Below are 6629 nucleotides of genomic sequence, written 5' to 3' on the forward strand. Positions count from 1 at the left end.
CACACAGTGCACACATAAGCAAAAACAAATTACTTTTAAAAAGTCAATATGTAACTGGAGACATGGCTCAGCAGTTAAGAGCTTTGCTACTATAGTAGAGGACCCAGGTTCGATTCCAGCACCCACATGACAGATCAAACCACCTATAACTCCAGGTCCAAGGGATCTGACATCCTTTTCTGGCCTCCGTGGGCATCCGCATGCATGTGGTACACTTGCACACTCAGTCACACACATACACATAAACTTAAATTTTTTTAAGTGAAAACAAAAATCACTGTCAGAATGCTACATATTAGCATTTAAATGGCCTTATCTGACCAGTTTTTTGAAAAGAAAATAAGTGGCCGAGAGTCGAGCATCAAGGGCCTTCCGTGCCTCCTTAGTGTCTCAGGATGAAAATGAAAACCCCAAAGCAAGTCTTTGTTGTAAACCCTGTCCTGGATAACACTGCCCCGAACCCTGATAGACTGTTTCTGAAAAGTCTTCCCTTTTACAGCGAGACCTCTTGAGGTGAGTCGGTTCTAAGCCACATGTCTGTGGAAATGGTAGGGAACACGTACCACGTGGCTCCTTTATTCCTTCACTCGTGGAAGTGTCTGCTTCATCTTCTTAGACAGCATGACTCTGTCTCAGGAACGTTGTCGTTGTGAAGAGGAGGAAGCTGGAATCCAGGGGCACTAGCGCCTTGCACGAGGAGAAGCAGCAGCAGGCCGAGTGGAGGCCGCCTCGGCTTGCTCCAGCTGCAATTCTTTGCTCCGCCTGGCCCCTCTCTGGAGTGCTTAGCAGTCACCAAATCCAGTGGTTCCTTCACCCTCATCAGTGAAGTTCTAGATACCAGCCTGTCCTGTGTGCGAAGTGTCCCTGCCTCCTGTCGTCCCTACCTCTTTAGCTCCTCGATGCTCATTTGTCTCCCTTCAGTTCGTCACCTGTGTAGATGACTCTGGCGTGTGCGTGCATCTGGAGCCATCTCCCCAGATCCGTATTCTTGATGTCCATAGCCTGTTTCTATCCGCTTGTCCCAACCTCTCAGCGTGGCTACGTCACACACACATTGCCCACAGTTATCCAGTCTTCCTCAGCTACTTCTCCAGTTTTAGGCCCTGCATGAACCACCTGTTTAAATATGTCATAAGAAACCATTTTAGAAGGGTGCGTTTATTTTGGCTTCCAGTTTTAAGGGACACAGTCTATCTCAGTGGGGAAGGTGTGGCAGGAGGAATGTGAGGTAGCTGGACACATGGCGGAGAGCTAGACAGGAAGTGGGCCCTGGCTATCAAATCTTGAGGAGCGTGGCCCACAACCCCTAGCGATGCTCCTCTCCCTAAAAAGGTTCCATTACCTTTAAAATCAGCATCACTTAGTGGAGATGAAGCGTTCAAACATTTGAGTCTGTGGGGGCATTGCACACTTAAACCAGAAGAGGCCCCTGATACTTTCCGTCATAGAATTATAATCGCCCATTTCCTGTGGTAGGACACACGGGTAGGAAGTGAACAGGGGAAAAACAGTTCAGCATTCTTTCTTTATTTTTTTTTAAATATTTATTTATTATGTATACAATATTCTGTCTGTGTGTATGCCTGCTGGCCAGAAGAGGGCACCAGACCTCATTGCAGATGGTTGTGAGCCACCATGTGGTTGCTGGGAATTGAACTCAGGACCTTTGGAAGAGCAGGCAATGCTCTTAACCTCTGAGCCATCTCTCCAGCCCCCAGCGTTCTTTCTTTAAAACAGTTTTTCAGAGAACTCCAGGCTGAGTTCCAGGCTGGACTGGAACTTGCTCCATAGCCCGTGCTGGGCCTTGGATTCACCGCAATTCTCCCACCACAGCCCGGTGAGCACAGCGGATGTCGGCACGAGCCATCATGGCTGGCTCATGGTTCAGTCTTAGACGTGTGTTTTCAGGATGTCTTTGTGGCATACAGCTGAAAATGTCAGCCAGTAGATAGATGCAGCTCAAAAGTCCTTGTCTCTGAATCCAGCTCCTCAGGAATCGTTTCATGAGCTGAATATTCCCCAAATGAATCTCATTAAACATGCTTGTTACAAAGAGCTCATTTGAAAACGTTGGGACTGTCTGTTCCACGGTAGGTACAGATGCAGTTTTGACAGCCATTTTGAGGGCTTTTGTCCCTGCAGTAGAGACATGCTGGTTTTATAATGTTAGCCTTCTTGAGCACAGTTCAGTAATTCTAATTCTGTGCAGAGTGAAGTGTCTGTCTGCTCTGCTTGTAGGAGAGAAACCAGCCCGAGTCACCCCACCAATGTTCACTCTGTTCGCTCCAGATGGCTTTTTTTCCTCTGTTTGTTTAGTAACTTGGCACAGAATAGACAAGGAACAAAGGGTAATGTTTGCCGAAGAGAATTTGTGTTCGGGTTTCCCTCCAGCACAAAGTCTGGTTTCATAGTCTAAGATAAGTTTTTGCCTAAAGCTGCAACTTTAGATGTTTGGGATCCGAGACCTCTTTCTTTCATTTGAGACTTTGCATTTTAGAAGCAGTGTGTGGTGACATGGGCCTGGAATCCCAGCGCTTGGGAGGTAGAGGCAAGAGGATCTGGCTTTCAGGGTCATGGTCAGGTCCCTAGTGAGTTCAAGGTCATCCTGGGCTACAGAAGATGGGTACAAAGCGACAACCAAACCAAAAATAAAAAACACTTTTAGGACCATCAGTCATAATTTTTAAAAAATTATTCCTCATTATGACCAAAAGAACCAAATGAAAGATATGACCCTTACTAAACCATAATGCCAATTTTTAAATTCCATTTGCCAACATTACAGAAAAAAATATTTTAAAAAAATCAGATAACCAGGCAGTGGTGGTACATGTCTTTAATCCAGCACTTGACAGGTAGATCTCCTAGTTCGAGGCCAGCCTTGTCTACTGAGTGAGTTCCAAGACAGCCAAGGCAACATCAGGGCTACATAGAGAAACCCTGCCCTGAAAAGCAAAATAAAATAAAACTCAGCTAATGCTGAATGTTAAGTATGGAGCATAGCCCCCAGCCCCTGGCATACATCCCAGCCTCCCTGACCTGGGAGTTGCTTTGGTCTGGACTCCAAATCCCAGCATACCAGGTCCTAACCCCAGGATGGGCAGTCAGGACCACTCCCACAGGGTATTTAAGTGGGCTCCCAGAGGAGTAACACGTGGTTTTCGGGTCTGCATGGATTCCCTGCTTTCCTGTCTCCTGCCATGCCCTCGGCCACCCGAGAGCACCATGCTTAATAAAACAATGGGCATTTTGATTTGGTTTGATTTGACCTAATTGGATTTCTTTGTGCCAGCAGAGCTGCCCTTTTTCATATTATTTTTATTAACACTGAGAAAGTAGCTAAGTTGTTAGAGTTTTGACTCCTAGGCATGAAACCCTGGGTTGGAACTATATTAAACAGGTGTGGTGACCAAGCTTAGGAGAAAAGAGCAGGAGGATCAGAAGTTCAAGGCCATCCTTGGCTAATTAGCCAGTTTGCAGCCAGCCTGGAGCTACTTGAGACCCTATCTATAGAAGATGATAGATAGATAGATAGATAGATAGATAGATAGATAGATAGATAGATAGATAGATAGACAGACAGATACATACATAGTAGATAGATAGATCCCATTGATAATTCCCTAAGATCAACAATTTATTCTGGCAACTAAACAGAAACCAGGTCTGTTTCAAATATGCTTAGTGATAACCTCATGAATTGGTTAGTTTTACTGGAAAGTCAGTAGACTCATCAGGGAAGTCTTTGTATGAATATAACAATGGTGTAGAGTTGATTAGGAAGCTCAAGATTGGCTTGCAAAGACTGATGGCCTTTTCTTTCTTGTTCATTGTTCCCACGGGGCATAGTCACATCCACACAATGAACAAAGTGCCTTTCCTAACAGGGCTGACACTAAGAACACGTGTCCTCCAGCAGCCTGCCCGGCTTTGAGATGATCAAGTCTCAAATTGGGACACAATGCCAGAGTCAGGCGGGCACAGAGCACAGGAGCCAGGAACACAACTGCTTTCTGCACTCCAGTTCCAATAAACCGGTCTTCTATGGACGTTGAAGGCCTCTCCTGTGGCATCACTAAGATGGGAGACACCGAGAGAACTAGTCACAGGAGCCGTGTAAAGATTCTTCCTGGGAAAGGCCAGGGGTGGTGGTGTACTCCTCTGATCTCATCACTGAGAGGCTGAGGTAGGAAAATGTTGAAGTTGAGGCTAGCCTGGGCTATCTTGCCCCCAAAATACCAGAGAAGGGGCAGACTGGGTGATTCAGATGGTAAAAGTGCTAGAGATCTCAGGACCTGAGTTCAATCTCTGGAACCCACAGAGGGAAGTGGGAAGGCTCAGCTCCTCAGAGCTGTCCTCCTTGGACAGGGACATGTCAAAAGTTAACACACACACACACACACACACACACACACACACACACACACACGCACATGCACACATTTCCTGAAATACAGTTTTTAAAGGGGGTGTAAGTGTGTGTGTTCTTCCTGGTCCGGGATACACAGAAACTCTGAATGAATCCCCAGGCATCCCCTATCCTGTCATAAACTTGGCGCCATTTACAATGGCAAACTAAAGCATAAATGTCAGTATTTATTCGACAGATTTAATCAGAAGGAAGCTAGCCATGCATATCTGCAGAAAACTGTTCTTGAACATCTGAGTGATCCAGATACCTGACCAGACTCTCTAGGTTAGGGTTCTTTGTTTTGGGGGGTTTGTTTTCGGGGTTTTGTTTTTTTTTTTTTTGCACAAGGATGAGAAGAAGGAAGATGGAACATGGTGGCCCTACATGCCATGAATGTGAAAAGGAATGGGGCCCTGTTGTCAGCAACCAAGATCCGCTTCCCAGTGTTCGCAGAAATGCTTCTCACTTGTTAGCGTCTAAAATAATTATGCCAGCAATATGGCCTACATTCTGCATGCTGCTTCTACCAACTGGCTAAGACAGCCACGTTCTCTAATTAAATTAACCTCCTCTACAGTTCACAGAAGTGTACGTCTGTTTTCCTCCGATCTCCTAGGAGAGAGAAGCAATCCCAATAGCTTGTCATCAATTAAGAAGTAGGCCCACTGTTCATTAATCCTTTAAGAAAGTCAGCATGCTCTTGCATTCACTAGACAGAGGTCATCATGAGGGTCACGTGATCTGGTTTCCATCTGGGAACCACCAGAGATGGTGTGCCCATCCAACCAACACCTGACACCTCTAAAGAACGAGGTAACCCTTTAACAGAACCAGTGCTGGCGAGAGAGACCAATAAGCAAAGTGCTCACTGTGCAAGCATGAGGATCTGGGTTCAGCTCCCCGAAATTCACATCCACAAAAAAGGGTGGGGGGCTGGATGTGGCAGCAACACAGGCCTGCAATCCTTGGGGAAGCAGAACAAGAAAGAGCACAAGCCATTCACCCTGGGCCGTGAGTGAGAGAAATGGTCTCAACTCATAATGACCCCAGGGTTCAATGCAACTGATACAGTTACAAGCCAAGCCCCACATCCAAGGCGCAAAGAACATCCATCACAGAAGAAGGAATGGGAAGATTGTAAGAGTCAGAGAACCAAACACTCTGCTGAGAGTCTCCTGTGTATGGCAGGAAACCTGCATTCATGAAACCTCGACAATATGGCCACCTAAAATTAGCAACATAGTGACGACACCAGCTGAGCTCTCCACAGTGTCTTCTCTATGCCCTGACCAGTCAATGGGCCTCTGTGGTCATCACCATCTACTATAAGAACTTCTCTGCTGAGGCTGAGAGATGCACTAATCTATGAGTATACAGATAACTTAGGGAATGGTTTACATTATGTCCACTTATAGGAATAACTGTAATAGGTTTGCCCCTAGAGCCTGTGAACTAGCCAGTCATGGGGTTTTGACCCAGTCAGCAGTACCAGGAATGAGTCCTGTTTTAGGGAGCGGTCTATAAATCCAATTAGAAAGTGTCTGGTTACTCTTAAAACACTTGTGCCGCTATTGCGCCAGAAGCCGATCTTGTCAGGCTAGCCATTATAGAGCTCATAATGAGAGTGTTGAATACTCTCCTCCAACAGTAGCATAAATCGAAACTTCTAGAAGTATGAAAGCTAGTCAGTAAGAATGAAGCCACCAGGTCAGTATGAGAGGGACATCTCCATGCTCTAGGGCTCCACTTTGTGGTGTCTTCAGCCACAGAGCCTTCTCGCAAAATTCTGGGGACAACCAAGAACAATAGCCATAACATGTCGTGTTTGGTGGTAACTAGGGCTCTACTGACCAACAGCTCAAAAGGAGGGAACCCTTCCCTGCCACCAGACTTTTTATTTGATAGCCTATGGTGTCTGGAGAGGCATTGTCCCAACATATTCTTCCACAAAGCTCAGAGATTACTGTGGGAAAGGGGACAGAAAGGTTGTAAGAGTCAAAAATACGGCGTGTCCAAAGCTAGACCTTAGATCCGAGGTTGTTCTCTGAGCCCAGTACATATGCCTGCTCATTCACAGTCTCTCTTCTTCCCCCTTCCCTCTCAAGTTGGCTTTAAAAAATTTATACAATATATTTTGATCTTAGTTTTACTCCTCTAGTCCCTCCTACATCCTTCCACCTCCTTACCAACCCCATTCCATGTTCTTTCTCTCTCAAAA

This window comes from Microtus ochrogaster, chromosome 16 (genome assembly GCF_000317375.1).
Source record: "Microtus ochrogaster isolate Prairie Vole_2 chromosome 16, MicOch1.0, whole genome shotgun sequence".
Classification (NCBI taxonomy): domain Eukaryota; kingdom Metazoa; phylum Chordata; class Mammalia; order Rodentia; family Cricetidae; genus Microtus; species Microtus ochrogaster.